The sequence below is a fragment of the Mauremys mutica genome, chromosome 22, assembly GCF_020497125.1.
Source record: "Mauremys mutica isolate MM-2020 ecotype Southern chromosome 22, ASM2049712v1, whole genome shotgun sequence".
In the NCBI taxonomy this organism is placed as follows: Eukaryota; Metazoa; Chordata; order Testudines; family Geoemydidae; genus Mauremys; species Mauremys mutica.
In genome coordinates, this window is record NC_059093.1 from 13216082 (window position 1) to 13232500 (window position 16419).

The 16419-nt window shown below is 48.9% G+C and overlaps 1 long non-coding RNA gene across 2 annotated transcripts in view; it reads left to right on the plus strand.

Moving 5' to 3' along the window:
• The window catches only part of LOC123354580, a 31090-nt gene extending 17875 nt beyond the window's left edge, over positions 1-13215 (plus strand). Inside the window, exon 3 of one of the 2 annotated variants that reach the window (XR_006574781.1) lies at positions 13058-13215. This is a non-coding gene — a long non-coding RNA (uncharacterized LOC123354580). Of the gene's footprint in view, positions 1-8658; positions 8942-13057 lie in introns of those variants that run through there. The other variant, XR_006574780.1, reaches the window with a different exon arrangement.
• Positions 13216-16419: the final 3204 nt, after the last annotated feature.

Genomic DNA, 16419 nt, shown 5'->3' on the forward strand with positions numbered 1-16419 from the left:
GGCAACGGGGGGAACCCCAGAGCTCCTGATGGCTGCTGGCGGCAGGGGGAACCCCCACAGCTCTGGGCTGCCGTAGGTAGCAGGGGGGACCCCTGCATCTCAGAGCCGTCAGCGAAGGGGGACCCTGGAGCTCCGAGCCCACATGGGAGGTGGGGGTGCCTGGAGCTCCCAGCCCACATGCAGCTGCCCAGGCTTAGTCCCCATTCTGTCAATGATATTTTTAGTAAAAATCAGGGACAGGTCACAGGCTTCCATGAAATTTTCATTATTGCCTGTGCCCTGTCCATGACTTTTACTAAAAATGTCTCTGACAAAATCTTAGCCTTAGTGATAATACATGTAACTTGATGGACAAAGGATGAAAACAGGAAACCCATTTAACTATTTCCAAGAGTCAAATGCCAAGACAGGAGAGGAATTGCTTATGCCGGGACAAGGGGACGGAATCAGGAGAAATGGGATGGAATCAGGCAGAATGTCAGGGCATGTTTCCTAATGGTGAGTTTTGTGAGACTATGGAACGGTCTCCCAAGATGAGTGGTGGAACCTCTAAGTCAGACTGGGGAATAAAACGTAGGGAACAATCTTGCATTCACCACCTCGGGTGGAGCAGATGTTCTAGCAGGTCTTTTCCATCCCTCACGTGTTGTATTGTCCTCAGTCTTACTGCAACTGGTGTGGGACGGGATGTGTGAAAGAGTGTTTGTTGGGGCAGAGAATTACAGCCCAGGTGTTGGGAGACAAAGCCAACGAACATGACTAAACAGCTTCATAAAGTAGAACCATGGCTGGGTGAATCAGAGTCAGACTTTCCTGCAGGAATGTCCGATAATGCTGCGCGCACAACTGAGATCACATTTTTAGCAGGAACTGGCTGCAGCATGAGACCCAGTCATCTGGCAGCACGTTGCTTATTGCTGTCTCCGAGGCAACCCTTGGACATTGTGTGTGTTGTCATCTCTCTTACTGTAAGCCCAGCAGATGTGAAAGGCCTTACCCATGCCAGTGAATCTTTACCGGAAACGGTACTACCTTGCGCAAAAGATACATAGGTTATAAGGCCAGGAGAGACTATTATGTTCATCTAGGGTCTGTTCATCCTCTGTCCATCTGTCTTTGGCTGATGCCAGTGACAAAAAGGTTTACTTCTTCCTCTAGCTACCTCTGAGAGTGAGCTGGAATCTACTCCCTGGGCATCATCTACCGACTTGTTTACAAACCCACTGAAGACAGATATCCCTGAGGGTATAGCAGTGGCTGCAGAGCCATCTATTAATAATCCTGATGCATGAGGTGAAAAGAACCCAGTTTAGCTGTCAGGTCCCATGGTGAGTTTGCCAGGCCCACAGTTGATAACTATTTATAAACCAACCATCTCTGATATGGAGAGAACGGAGACCCAGCAAACATGCAACTCGGACAGTCAACAACGTAAACACCCGTGCTCATTAATCTGCAGTGCAAGCTCCCCACCTCCCCCCTCAGAAATTGTGGTGTCTGTGCGTAGAACTGAATACTTGGGTTCTATCCCTGGCTTGGCCTCAGGTTTGGGCAAGTACCCGCCTCTGTCTTTGTTTCCGCATCTGAGTACATCAGTGTTACTTCACACACAGGGCTGAGGACACCACATGTGCTTCTCATACACTCCCCCAGATTGCTTAGAGCGCTTCTTGTTTTGCCTGAGGCATGTGAGGCAGAGCAAATAGCAGCGATGGGCTGGATCAGAATGGGTTCACTGTCTGGCCATCCTTCCAAGAAGCCAGTAAGAGAGGAGATGGAAGATAAGAGAATCACCTTTCCCTTGCCTCTAAGCAACCGGGTACAGGCAGAGAGTACATAACCGAAACATTGTGTATGCAGGGCCTTGTGTCAACATGGCATGATGCAGTTTTGCAATGACATAATCAAGGTGCAGAAGTCCTTAAAGGGACACCACTCCCCGATTAGCTGTCTAGTTCATTGAGTGCAGTACTGCTGACACAGAGGGTATAATAATACCTTCTTCACAGGGGTGCCGGGGCACTTAACAAATGTTTGTAAAGTGCGTCAAGAACACTGGCGCCGCAGAAGGACAAATAACTGACCCAATTCCCACGATTGATTTATAGTTCGGACAGGCATTGTTGCACGGCTGAGATGGAGCTGAAATGGGAGTATGTGTGCGGCGAGAAAAAATACTGACCTGCACTGAGCTTATAAAGGGATCCCAATCTCATGAAAGTATCAGGATAAATAAGTGGCCTTCTCTCTTTGACTAGTAAGAGGCTCATGAACTGCTTCTAAACATGTCTGCTAGTATGCCAGTGTCTGCTCCTTCCTTGGCATGTGCTCAACAGAGCCAGACATACCATCAGCAAGACTTCCCCTAACCAAACCGTCCCCTTTCACAGTTCAAGTATGAATATCGGAGGTGGGGGAATTCAGGCCTTCTCACTCCTTCCAGGATTAGAAAACAATCCGGGCTGCTGCTATCAAGGCTTCTAGCATCTATTGTTCCCACCTGTCCGTGAGAAGAGAAGAGCTGGGGGATGCAGGGGCCGTGCATGCAGGAATGCACTGGAGGAGTCTCTGTGCGTGACAGAGGCAGTGTAACCCCATCTCCTGTGCTCTGAGAATGCCAGGTTCTTAACGTTCTGGGTTGGCACGAGGCTGGGGAAAAATCAGTTGCACAAGACAAAATGAAAAGTTGTAAAACTCCTACACTGAAGCTGAAGTCAGCTGGAAGTTATGGGTCCGATCCTGGGAAGTATGGCACATCCTCAGCTTCTAATAGCAGCTCCATACTTCCCAGACCCGGGCCCTGGGTGTTCTTCTAAGCCCAGGCTTCCCCTCCCCCTTCGTGAAACTTCTGAGATTGGAATTCTGTCCACTCAAAAACAAAACAAAACAAACAAAAAGAAGTCATAGAATTACAGCTGCTAACCAGGAAGCAGCCTGGCCCAGTCATGCCACAGCCACTCTTGCAGGGTCGGATTGCTAATGGTTTGATTACATTTTTGTTCTCACTTACTGGGAACCGTCATTCTGCTGCCACCTTCCCAGCACTTCCCCAGCACCTCTGCAAGGAGCTGGCATTTTATAAATGATGGGCCAGGTGCTGTACCTCTTAGCACCTGACTTGGCAAATGTCCCATTAAAATCCAGGGTCAGAAGCAGCCGCCCTCACTCCCTCTTGATCATGATTTGTACTACGATGCCCACGCAAAACCGTAAGCGCAAGTAAGAGCCACCCCTCCCCTTCCACTCCAACATTTCCTGCTCAGACCTTGAGTTCAGGGCTGCCTGCTTCCTTACTCCTTGTCCAGAACACGTTGGTGAGGGAGAGCTGGGTATAGGCTGAGTCTTGGCTCCACTCTCGCTGGCCAGCACAGATCTGCCATTGCTGGGGGCAATAAAATTCTGCCGGTATAGGCCACCCCTAACCTTGGGCCAGGAGCAAATGAGGAAGAAGTGTGACCTATACTGCTAGACAATGTCCTATCCTGATGTCCTCACTCGAGGCCTGATTCTGCTAGCCTTACTCGTGTTGTGTAGCATCTTACTTCTCGTTGATTTCAGTGGGGGTTTACAGAGTGAGGCTCGATGCGCTGTGAATAAGGAGGGGAGAATCTCGCCCCCGGTTCTTACCAAATGAAGGTTTTGGCTCCATGAGGACTGCAGGATTTGGCTCAGGGTTTGCAAAAGCATCTTGAGTTCTTCCTGGGCGACAGGTGCTCTAGATATATGGCGTTCTCATGTACATTGCCTTATGACCGTCCTAGGAGGAAAAAAATACTGTCTCTATCGTAAGCCTGTTTGAATATCGGGGAGCTAGATGCAAACCTGAGTTGGTTCATTTGCTGAGGTATATTTGCTCACCTATTATTTTTCAGTAGTAACAGTTGTTAGGAAATCCCATGTTGGAGTTGTGAGCCCTACCTCCTCCCCAGTCAGATTCTGGCTACCTGGACTAGCCATGCACAACTGCCAGTGACCTCAGCTGCAGCATCTCTTGCTATTCCAGTCCTGGGTTTCTCCTGAGCCAAGTCTGCCAGTTGCACCAGAAGAGTGGGGAATGTGTTTATTTAGACATGCATCCTCCAGGAACCAAGCAGATGCCACTAAATCAGTTTAACGTGTGACGCGAGCCTGGTACTCCCAAAGCAACGAGTGAGAGAACTGATGGAACCCATTATTGCATTACACCGAGGATCAGAGCAGAGCAAGAGGGCTGGCGATGCCTGCCACTCCACCGCTGAGGAGCTGTAACTCAGTGAGGTACTTGGGAGAATATCACCAAGCAAGGAAGCCAAATGGGGCTGAAGTATGCAGCGTTTACACTGAGCCGTCAGCCGCGATAAGATAAGAGCCTGAGTAACTGTGAAATACCGAATTTGCCTGACAGGCTGAGAGAATTGTTTTTGAGGGATGTTACGGAGACTGTGCACTTATGTCTTGGCTGCTAAGGTGGCTTCTTCCTGCATCTCCCCATCAGTGAGCGGGGGAATGTGTTTAGGAAATAGATTGTTTCAAGTGAAGAGGCCGACAGACACATTACCGTAATTCTCCTCTCATGGATGCGCTCCTTGATGACCACGTTTTCCAAAGAACAGTTAGATCAGCGATGCTAACACCAGACAGAGATTCTGCTGTAGTGTCCCCAGAATGAACTGGGAGGAGAGAGGAAGCAACATCTGGGCTTCTGCTCTCCAAGTGAGGAGTGTACAGAAATAAATGGGCTTGTGCAGTCTGCATGGTCCCGTTGCTTACTCCAAGCTCATGAGTGAAATACAAGAAAAGGGGGTAGGTTAGCGCTGAAGCACACGTAGGGCCTGATACAAAAGGGTGCTGTAAGAGCCGAGCTGGCTGTGAGAGAATATTGCCCTCTAGGGGCTGTGCCACAGACAGGATGAGAAACCTACTTCAGTGTGGTTCTCCTTTAGCTCACAAGCTAGGCCTGCGCTTCTGCAGCAGGAGGACCTAAGATTTATCCCCAGTCTTGCCGTGAAGTTCTGAATGGCTATGGTGTGGCGCTTCCCTGGCCTGCCATCTACTGGCTAGAAATAGAATGTCCTTGTTAGCCCCACGGTGTGCGTGCGTGCGTATGAGAGAGAGGACACCCCACTTTTGGTTGAAGCCAACCAGATGACAAAAGCTCCATGGTCCCTCCCCAAAGGCTCTTAAGCAAAGCAAGCTGTCATGGGATAAGAGGGAAGGTTCTCTCGTGGATGGGTAACTGGTTAAAAGATAAGAAACAAGGCTAGGAATAAATGGTCAGTTTTCAGAAAGGAGAGAGGTAAATAGTGGTGTCCCCCAGGGGTCTGTACTGGGCCCAGTCCTGTTCAACATATTCATAAATGATCTGGAAAAAGGTGTAAACAGGGAGTAAAGTCTCTTTGGTACCTCCACACTCCCGGTGCCAGTGGCATGCATGAGTAAAGCCTGAGATAATGGATGGAAGTGGAGCTGGACAAGGAGGGGCCCAAGGCCTCAAAGCCCAGGCTAGTGGGAGTTGGCCGAGGCAGGAGGTACTAGAACCTAGGCTAGCTAAGAGTATGAAAGAGGTGAGTATTGGAGCCAGCGCCAGCCGAGCACAAGGGAGGCATGTGTCCGAGTACAGGCCAGCTGAACAGAAGAGCAGTAGGCATGAGAGCCAGGGCCAGCCAAGAACCAGGGGGTCGAGGGGGAAGGGAGGTGGGCATCAAAGCCAGGGCCCACGGGCGTTGGCACAAAAGCCAGCCAAGCATGGGGGGCACAGGCATGAGAGTCAGAATCAGCCAAGCAGACGGGCAGCTGGCACCATGCCACTTGTCGCTGGGCAAACTGAGTCGCTCCTTGAGTATGCACTGTGTGCGTGCTAGTTATGGCCAAGCCTTTGGACTAGGCAGCGCAGGGGGACGGCATTTATGCAACACACAAATGCCAGTATATGGAGAAATGTTTCTTTCAACAAGTCTGGTGCCCTCACCCGGCAGCTTCCCTCTCCTCCCAGCGTGTTTCTATCCTTCTCTTTGTTAATTATACTGGAGCCACTGGCAAGCATGAAGCCTTCACTGGTTGCACAGGGCAAATATTCTGTGCGTTAATGTAGCACTTTTCCTCTGAAAGCTTCCAAAGCTCTATACACACTTGGGGTCAAACCCTGAGAGGCATTTAGCACCTGCCATAGCCACAGACTCCAGTTGGATTCACAGGTACCCAGAACCCCTTAGGATTTGATCCTCAGGATACAGGGAGCACCAGCGAACATGGGTGCTGGAACTAGGGACACGGGGGGTGCTGCTGCACCACCTGGCTTGAAGTGGTTTCCATTATATCCAGGGTTTACAGTTTGGTTCAATGGCTCTCAGCACCCCTCATTATACAAATTATTCCAGCACCCCTGCCAGTGAAATGCAGCCACCTCCAGAGTGGAACAAGGCAGCTGTTGCTCTGTGAGGATTTAGGACACAAAGTGGAGACGAATCCTGTATCCAATTAAAACTGCAAGGGGTGGGGGTTGGGAACATGGAACATAATTGTCCATCTTGGCCAGAATGGGAACTCAGAAATATACCTAGATTTACTCTGAAAGGGAAGCCCTCATGGTCATTTCATCTAGGCCTTCCAAGTCATGTGAAAATCTTTTCCACATAACCATGTCCATGTGGGATATTTTCCTCGATTTGATTCATCATGTGTAATTTCTCCAGAGGGCCCCGTGCGGTTTCGCAATCACTCACAATCTGTTTGGGGTTTGTTCTTGGTCTGGGCATGGTTGCTTTGGGTCCTGCTCCCACTCACCTCCAAGGGGTGCAGCCACTTCCAGCTACCATCTGCAGATCTAGCTATGGTTTTCTCCACCTCCCAGCAGCGTGAAATGCTGTCAGCTCCCCATTCCCTGACTCTTTTGCCTGCGTGGGCTTTTTGGGGTTAGAGGCCGCACCGATGATTGCTTTGGGATCCTTGATCTCTTTACTTTTCTCACCGTTTCTAAGGCAACCAATGCAATAAGAGCTGAACGTCAGTCCCCCTTGTATATTTTGTGCGTGGACAGGTCTGCGTCTCTGCTTCGCCTCCCAATTGCTTCCTGGGCTGCTCTCGTGTTACATAAGCCTCTTGCCTTCCCCATTCTCAGTGTTACTGTTAAACATCTCCAGCCCCAAGCGCAGCAACCACTCATCCCTAATGGCTCGAAATACAAAGCGGACCCAACGCTCTGCTTACATTGCTGCTGATTTATTTAGGCCAACACAAGTGGGCAAATGGCCAGCTCAGAGCGTGGCCTCAGCAGACCCTTTGCAGTTTCTTTTTACTTTAGACTAAACTGAGTGGTGGTGAGACGTGCCAAACGGATAGCCCCACAGACGGGGTGCTGCCTTGTCCATCCACAGAGCAAAGGCAGCCTCGGCAGTGACGGGCAAGCTTCTCTCACGCACAACCCCACCAAGCGTGCCTTTGTCCTGACAAGGACCATCTGCCTGGAGGGACAAAAGACCAGTTTTGTTTCCAGGCCTTTGGGTGTGATGCTCTGGCAAACCAACCCCACAACAGGCTGGTTTGGAAGGTTACAAACTGAGGCTGTCTTGGGAGATTAGATACAGTGCTTTGCAGCCTACCCCCAGCTGAGTTCAGGAGATTTGGACCAAGGGTCAGTAGCTGTCCTCTAACTGGAATCAGGGTCTAAGATCCAGCACTGCAATTACGATTGCTTACGTAATTGCTTACGATGGCATGTAGCCAGTCTGCAACTGCTAGTAGCAACTATCTCCAATGGCCGGTGATGGGACACTAGATGGGGAGGCTCTGAGTTACTACGGAGAATTCTTTCCCATGTGTCTGGCTGGTGGGTCTTTCCCACATGCTCAGGGTCTAACTGATCACTATATTTGGGGTCGAGAAGGAATTTCCCCCCTGGTCAGATTGGCAGAGACCCTGGGGGGGTTCGCCTTCCTCTGCGGCGTGGGGCACGGGTCACTTGCAGGTTTAAACTAGTGTCAATGGTGGATTCTCGGTAACTTGAAGTCTTTAAACCATGATTTGAGGACTTCAATAACTCAGCCAGAGGTTAAGGGTCTATTACAGGTGGGTGAGGTTCTATAGCCTACAATGAGCAGGAGGTCAGAGGAGATGATCACGATGGTCCCTTCTGACCTTAAAGTCTCTGAGACTACTTAAGAGAAACAGCAGCTCCAGAGCAAAGAAGATGGGCCAACACCCAAATACATAAAGACACCAAGGCCCTAAGAAGGGGACCAACAGTGACTGTGGAAAATAGAGAAGGATCCGAGACCCAAAAAATCAGGTCTAGATTGGGATTCTCCCCCCAGCCAAATCTGGGCGTCTTTGGGTCAGAGTTTTATGTCTGCCAACTGCCAAATTCGGATCCTGATTCAGATTCCACATCTGAAACTACCCTCTTCCCTCTCTAGTTCAGGGCTGTTTAGATCCAGGATCATCTCTAGGGGGAGCAAGTCTGTCGTCATAAATGCTGTCAGGCTTGAACGTGGAGCCAAACAGAATGAAGGGACTTTCCAAACTGATTCAGTTCTATTCCCATCCCCTTCCCCTCTGAGAGGTCTATTTATTTACCTGACAACGTCTCCCGGCTGCCGTGAACTGCACATGTCCCTGCAACACACAGTGTTGACTACATTTCTTTCCCTGTAGAGTCTCTCATACTTCCTCTGTGCTCTCCAGGTGCTGTCTCACGTATTGGGTGCAGCCACCCCTTTGGCTTGGAGAGAGGAAGGGACGTGGATTGCAGGATGGATACCTGCCCTTGAGCTGCCCCTCTATTCACCATCTGTCATCCCAGATGTTTCTCCGCAGGCGGGATAGCCAGGAGCCCTTTTTTAGCATGGCAAAGAGAGACATCTAGTGGGGGGATGAAGTAAATATGATTTTTAACATCCTCGTTTTTCCACATATAAGTAGAGAAGATGGGAGTGGGTATGCGAGAAGGTGTACACGGCAGACTGAGTTTTGGGGTCGTTGTGGGCTTAGCCATTGCCTGGCTGGTTCTGCTCTGAGGCCTGGAGGCTTAGTAGTTAGGACTCCACGTTGTCCAGTTTGACTCTCGGCTCCTCAGACTGGGACTTCGGTGGGGGCAGCCCTGGTTTCCTTTGGGGTTAGTTCATTGCGTTGCCGTGTAGGAGAAGTAGGGTGGATGTCCAGCCATGATATGCTGCTCTTTTTCAGGCTGGTTCTGAAGGGCCAGGCTCATGACCTTGAATAACCCAGCAATGACCCAGGGGTTTCTTGCTTCCCATTCTGCTGTTGGAATGGCTCGTGTGACATCCACCAGGACAATATTTCCACGTTCTCTTGAAGAAACCAAATAGCTTAGTAAATTTCATACTAGGATTGGACATTAGTAAGGGTAAGAAAGTAGTAGCAACAGTGACACTAACAAAGGTAAATATTGCAAGGCGTTTATGCTTTGGGAGCATTAGCCAATCACCAGCTGGGGAGGAGTCCAGAAAACATCTCCCTCCTCCATTGGTGCTTCGTGAGGATAAGTGAGCAGTTACATTTTCCTGTGAAGCATTGACAGCTAGAAGGTCCATCTTCTCCAGTTTGGCAAGTCATCTGTTCTTGACTTGGGTCCTTCTGTTCCTAGCTCTGAAGGCTGATGGGTTGGCTTATTTGGGATTCTTCTGTAGTTAATGATCAGCCCTCCCTGTGGGCTCTCAAAGAGGAAAGCGATCTGGCACTCAACTTTGTGAAGGGTGTGGGGAGGGGAAGAATTAGTCTGCCACATCAGAAGTAGCTTACGATAATACACAGGGCCTGTTTGTTTGACACACACACAGGCACAGACCCCCACCTGTAATCTCCTGGCTCCCCAAAGACAGGGCTAATCTTTGATGTAATGTTTGTCTCTTGCTGAAATCCCATTCTTGGCACTGCTACCTCTCTCTCTCTCTTAATAGGTTGCACATAGTTAGGCTGAAACACGCTAGCAGTAGCAGCAGGGAATAAAGCACGTGATGGGAAAGTTTTCTCTGCTCTCATGTAACACAGGAGAGTGGGGGATTTGGTGTGTGGCATAAATAACTTGCTCTGAACCAGGCTGGCTGCTCTGACTAGTCACAGGAGCCTGAAGATCTCACATCCTGGGTCTTAATAAAGGGGAATGATGAGACACAGAAAAGTGTTGCCATTATTATTTCTAGTACAACAGTGCCTAGAAGGTCCCAGCTGAGATCAGGGCCCTATTGTGCTAGGTGCTGTATGGTAAGAGACAGTCCCTGCTGTGCAGAGTTTATAATCTAAATAGGCAAAACAGACAAGGGGTGAGAGAGGAAATATCTCTATTTTACAAACCCGGACTGGAGAGAGACAGGGCTGAAGTAACCTGTCTGTGGCAGAGCCAGGAACTGAATCCTGATCCCCTCGGTTCGAATCCAATGCCATAATCTCGAGACCGTCCTTCCTCTCTAACCTTGCCATTGAGAAGGTGGGGAATGACCCTTGTGGAGCAGGGAGGCAGGAGGGGGAGAAGAGAGGAGCCATTTTTGGAACTTCATTTAGTGTAAGCATTCTTGTTTACGGGGCAAACCCATCACATGCATTTGGGGCTAAACAGGCTCAGGGGATGTCATCTTGTTTAATTCTGAGCCCACTCAGACATTTTGAAATGTCTTCCTTGTAGATGTTGATACGTCTAGGGGTAGGAGTGAGTCAGATAACTAAACCTCAAAGTGCCCCCCAAGCAGCTCCTCGGGTGCTGCTGCTGAAGTATCTGGCATGTTGGGGATTGGCAAGCTAAGGGTGGCCCTGTGGTGTCTAATGGGGTCAGCAAATGGGATCTGAGAGGGGGCAACAGCAGAGGGCCTGAATGGGGTAATGAGAACTTGAGACGAGAAGACTGAAGCTAGATCCTCCTTTGAAAGTCCCACTTGTTGGTCCCTCTCCCAACTTCACCATAGGCACATGAGCTGCCAGCACTCTTCAGTGGCCGGCAACGGCTCACGGAGGGCTGATGTGCCACGCCAGGCCCCTCATTGTCAGAGCAGAGCTCAAGAGATCTCTTGACCTCGTGAACTTTGCGCCTCATCTCGGATTCCCTCTCCCAGCAATCTTAGCATCTCCTTCCGTGTGGGACACTTCTGACACGACTTCCATCATACTTCATGTTCAGTAACAACAGAGGCACTGGTGTTAAAATGAGTCAGATGACCCCACGGCTTTAAAACTAGGCCATGCTGGTCAGCGTGGCTTTCTCCCTCATTTCAATTCTAGCATGATGTTGGCAGCCAGTATTTTGATGAGTCCCTAGAGACAGAGTTGAATTACATATTCCACTTGAAATGTGGGATTCCAAGCTCTTGGACAGCATTCTGTGTTGGTACTGTCTCGTAACAGTCCTTGAGAAGTCAGTGAGCATGAAAATCAGGTTGGAAATGAAATAAGAGGAAGAAACCAAGACTGTCATTGGAACAATGTCATTAAGAGTTGTGATTTCTTACATACCACCAGTGTTAGGGGGAAAAAAAATCCTAGACATCATCAACAAGTTAATATTCCCAGCTTTCTAGGGTGGTAAAACATTAGTTCCTCTCCATGCAAGCTCATGACATATCTTATTTTGAAGAGATCATTGGCCCCTTGGATCAGGCAAAAAAACTAGGCCATTTACCAAACAGACCCAGGTGACTTCAGCATACAGACGCTCCCCAGGTTACGCAAACCTGACTTACGCAAATCCGCACTTACAGAAAAAGTCCCGTAAGCATTTTTTTTTTTTGGTTAGGTATACGTTCCTGACTTATGCAAAATTTGACTTATACAAGGCGTTCCGGAACAGAATGCTTGCGTAAATCGGGGAGCATCTGTACTGAGTATGTCCAGTGTCCACTCCTTTGATCTACTAATGTTCTCGGCCCATCTCCCAACCACTCTTCAGAGCTCGATTTTACCAAATGCTGGCCCTCAAAAATACATTCCAGTCCATACTCATCTTGCGTTACTGTCATGGAATCCCCAGGCGATGCTCTGGAACTGCTCCCCACAAAGCCAGTCAGGACTTTGGGGAGCCTCTTCTCCCTTGGAGCAGACTGTCTTCAGGGCAAGAAGCTCACACGGCTTCACCTCCTGGGTCTGTCCTTGGAGCATTCAGCATCCTCTGCCCCTCCGTGCGCTTCCCATAGTGAGCCCGCCCCGGCGGGGTCCTGGGGAAGCCAGAGGGTCCTGCACCCCCACTTCGCAGTCAGATGTGACTCTTAGCCAGCCAGTAAAACAGAGGTTTATTAGATGACAGGAACACGGTCTAAAACAGAGCTTGTAGGTACAGAGAACGGGACCCCTCAGCCGGATCAATTCTGGGGCCCAGCGAGGCAGACCACCCCATCTGCCCTCACTTCCAGTCCCCAGCCAGCTCCAAACTGAAACCCCCTCCAGCCCCTCCTTTCTGGCCTTTGTATCTTTCCAGGGCCAGGAGATCACCTGATCTCCTTGTTCACCTTTAGCTATTCCCTTGCAGGGTGAAGAGCCCCGGCCATTTGTTGCTAGGATACAAAGTGTTGGCAATTTATGCACACTGGAGACTTAAGAAATGCATAGGGGAAACTGAGGCACCCACACAGTATTTAGAGGAAACATTAAGAACAGTCCCACTTCGTCACAGTTACAGACACAATAAACACACATACCTAGCAATGCCAAGAGTGAAGAAAGAGTTTTCTGCTCCACTAACCTTCCCTGCATATCAAACCATGTTACTCAAGAATCACAATAGCCCCATTATAAATTGGGTGACATTATAAACCCACAAAAAATGGAAGGCAGGAACTTTTAAATCAAAGGTTCAGTTAAGATCCATTCATAGCAAGAACAGGCAGAATGTTCCTTCCCGCAGCATGTCTCCCACTGTACATCTTGGGGTGATAGGACCCTGGCTGCGTCACGTATATGTTCAGGGCATAAAGGACACATTGGCGAAGGAAGGAAGGAATGTGATGTCAGAGCCAAAAAGGCTTTTAAGATATTCCTCTCCCAAAATTAATTCAGGACAGATGATAGCCGACTAGCTTAGATCCAGTCTGCAGTGATGGATGAAAAGTATTGTCCTTCCGTTCTTCTCCCCACCTCCCAGTGTACTTCTTAAGGAACAGCATCAGCCATTCAAGGATCAGCCGGTGGTTTCTGATTTGACGCATCCAGCAATTAAGCTGGCCTCTTCAAGCACCCATGTGTTTTTAACTGGGCTTTGTCAGCAAGGAGTTTACGAAGCAAAGCGGTCATGTCCACACAAACGCAGGTACTCCACAATGATTTGTTCTGGCCTGCTGCTTGTTGTTTTGTTTCTAGGGAGGGTGGGTATTCAAAAGTACCTTTAGTTATGTACGTATTTTTGAGATTTTTACCCATCATTTTAACTAGTATATTCAATTTAACAGCTGGTATGATTTATTTGCCTGAAACATCTCTCCCGCCAAGAAAGGGTTAACTGGGCTCCACTGACTCACTACCTCACTGAGATACAAGGAAGGTGAGAGAGGACCTAGCGTATGGGCTGAGCAGCTGTGAAGGGGGAACCATAGAAGCAGCCAAAGCTGGGAAGACGACTTGTGTGAATTTTGTGTTGTTGATTACTTCATTAGTAAAGCCAAACCCTAGGAAGGAAGTGAGTTTAGACTCTACAGGGTGTGAGCAGGGTGTTCATAAAACAGGCTGGAAAAGCATGCCCATCACCATAGCATCTGAGTGCTTATAGGGAGGAGCTGAACCATTCAATACTTCAGTGACTTCAGTGGAAGTTGAGGCCACCTGAGGTATGTCTACACTGCACTCTAAGCTGACTTGGGCTCACAGGGCTATAAAATTGCAGTGTGAACGTCTGGGCTCTGAGACCCTCCACCATTGCAGGCTTCCAGAGCCTGGACATCTACTCTGAAATTTGATAGCTTCACAGCCCAAGCCCCGTGAGCCTGCTGCATATGTTTTATTGCAGTGTAGACATACCCTTTGAGACAGATACTGGGGGATGGGAGACTAGGGTGTTGGGAAATAGCCCATTGGCAAGCAGTCAACCCAATCACTGAATTTAAGAGTCTTCCAGGAATATAATTCAGCCATGTCTACACACACATTTGCATCAGTTTACTTGAACCAGTGTAAACCCATGTGTGTGAACCGTTGTATTTCAGTGGAAGGAGAGCTTAAAATCACCCCTTAAATTAAACTGATGCAACACTGCTTGTAGTACAATCCCTCTGTGTTCACAACCGCAAGGACAGAAGAAGCTGGAAGGATTCCCCAGGTAGGGTGCCAAAGGCCACCCGAGCCCTTGCAGTTTGGCTTCACTTAAGTCAGTTAGGAACAAGTTTAAACTAAACCAGAATGAGCCACTCTTAAACCTAAATAAGAGTGTCCACATGGAGGCTAACACAAATTCAAGTAAACCCAGTTTAGCTAAACCAGTGCAAATTTGAATGTAGATAAGGCCTGAGTCTTGTCTTCTCTCTTTTCAGCCTGCAGTGCAAGGCTGACCAGAGCTGTGCCATTCCCAAGTGACAAGGGACCTTGAGCAAGGGTCTGTCTGGATCAGCCCAGCTGCCTCGGTAATATCTGCTTGTTGTGGCAGGGCCTCCATTACTCCAAGCCAATTAAAGGGTCTGGATTGTAATTGGATTTGTCTAAACTTAATTGCTTCAGTGTCATCTTGGTGGTTTAACTTGATCTGGGATTAGTTTGATTCCTCGTTGCCAATCATAAGATCTGCCTTAACTTCAAGTTATTGTGAGGATGGCTGGGTGGGGGAACAAGAGGAGATCTCCTGGGCTTGTTCTGACTGGGTGAAGGAGAGAGAAACCACACGCTTGGAGTGCGCGTGATGATTATGGAAAGACTGGATCTAGCTACCCATTGAAATGGAGTGGTTCAGAGATAGGATTTATGATCTTGGGAGAGACCCATGGGTCCATCTAATCCTGTATCCCGTGATTGGAGCAGATGCTGTAGAGCAGCGATGCTCAGACAGTGGCTCGCGAGCCGCATGTGGCTCTTAAATACGTCTCCTGCGGCTCTATGCAACATGCGTGATTTAATTATTAACCAATCAGGATGCTTTTACTATGTAATTAACCAATTGTAGTTGATTAATAATAATACTTGGTCAGTCATTTTGCTGTGAGAATAATATACACTAAATATTTCCCATCAGATTCACTGCAATGAGCCCCTTGCTGGCCCAAATCGGACTGAACGGTGATATTTATGAGCTGATCCTTCTGGGTAGGTTCAAAGAGCATTTGGCTTCTGCCAGCAATGTGACACACTCCCGGCCTGAAGATTTGTGTGACAGACCCTGAGTGACTCCCCTAATCCGCTCACTCAGAGGCTTAACAGCAGTTCAGCCTGCGAAGGGGCCAAGGGGAACAGTCACTGCTGTGGGTGGCACCGCATAGCCCTGATGGGAAGTGCGGGGGCCCAGGGAAGTCGTGTATGTAGCCAACGTCCCAGAGGTTTCTCACCCATTCAGCCGTCACCTCAGATTAGAGAGGGAGAGGTATGACTGCACACACCCAGAGGCCCCACGCTTTAGGATGGGGATGAAAACTTCCGAAGAGGCCATAGGGCTGTGTCTCAGGAGCAGCCCTGTACTGATAGTGGGGGGAGGGATAGCTCAGGGGTTTGAGCATTGGCCTGCTAAACCCAGGGTTGTGAGCTCAATCCTTGACGGGGCCATTTAGGGATCTGGGGCAAAAATCTGTCTGGGGATTAGTCCTGCTTTGAGCAGGGGGTTGGACTAGATGGCCTCCTGAGGTCCCTTCCAACCTTGGTATTCTATGATTGCAGGTCCAGATCTGCTCTCTGACACCCATATTAATCTGGAGTAACCACTGGAATTGCTTCCTCTTTACAAGGAGTATAACTGAGAGCCGCTTGGCTTCTAGTTATGTCACAGGCTCTGGGCCAGATTCTGATCTCAGTTACACTGATGTAAATCTGGAGTAACTCCATCTGATGCTTTCTTGTTCCCAGGGCTGAGTCACCTTGTTACACCCCTGCCTCCGGCAAGAGAGAGAGAAACTTGCTGGCGCTTAATTGGTTGTCAGCTCCCTGGCAGCACCAGCCTGTAAATCTCCTCTGGGCCAGACCAGCCTGAACTTTGCCTTCCAGCTTAACAATGGTGCACCCCAGGCCCTGAGCCCCTGTATTATCCAGCCCCTGTCACTGACTACTCACAGAAATACCAGGTTTGCTATCCTCAAGGGGCCAGTGAACGCGCTAGTGTGTTTGATCAGCCCAGAGTCACAGCACTGAGATATCTGTTTACATGGAAAACACCCATCAGTTTGTCATCAAAGATTAAGATTTGAAAGATAGGGAGCAAGGATGAATGATAGAAACATCAAAGGTACATATAAAACAAAACTCTAACACACTTTCTAGCAATTCAGCTTAACCTCCTGTCTAAAGCAGTCTAAACTCACCCAAGTTCTCTTGCGGTAT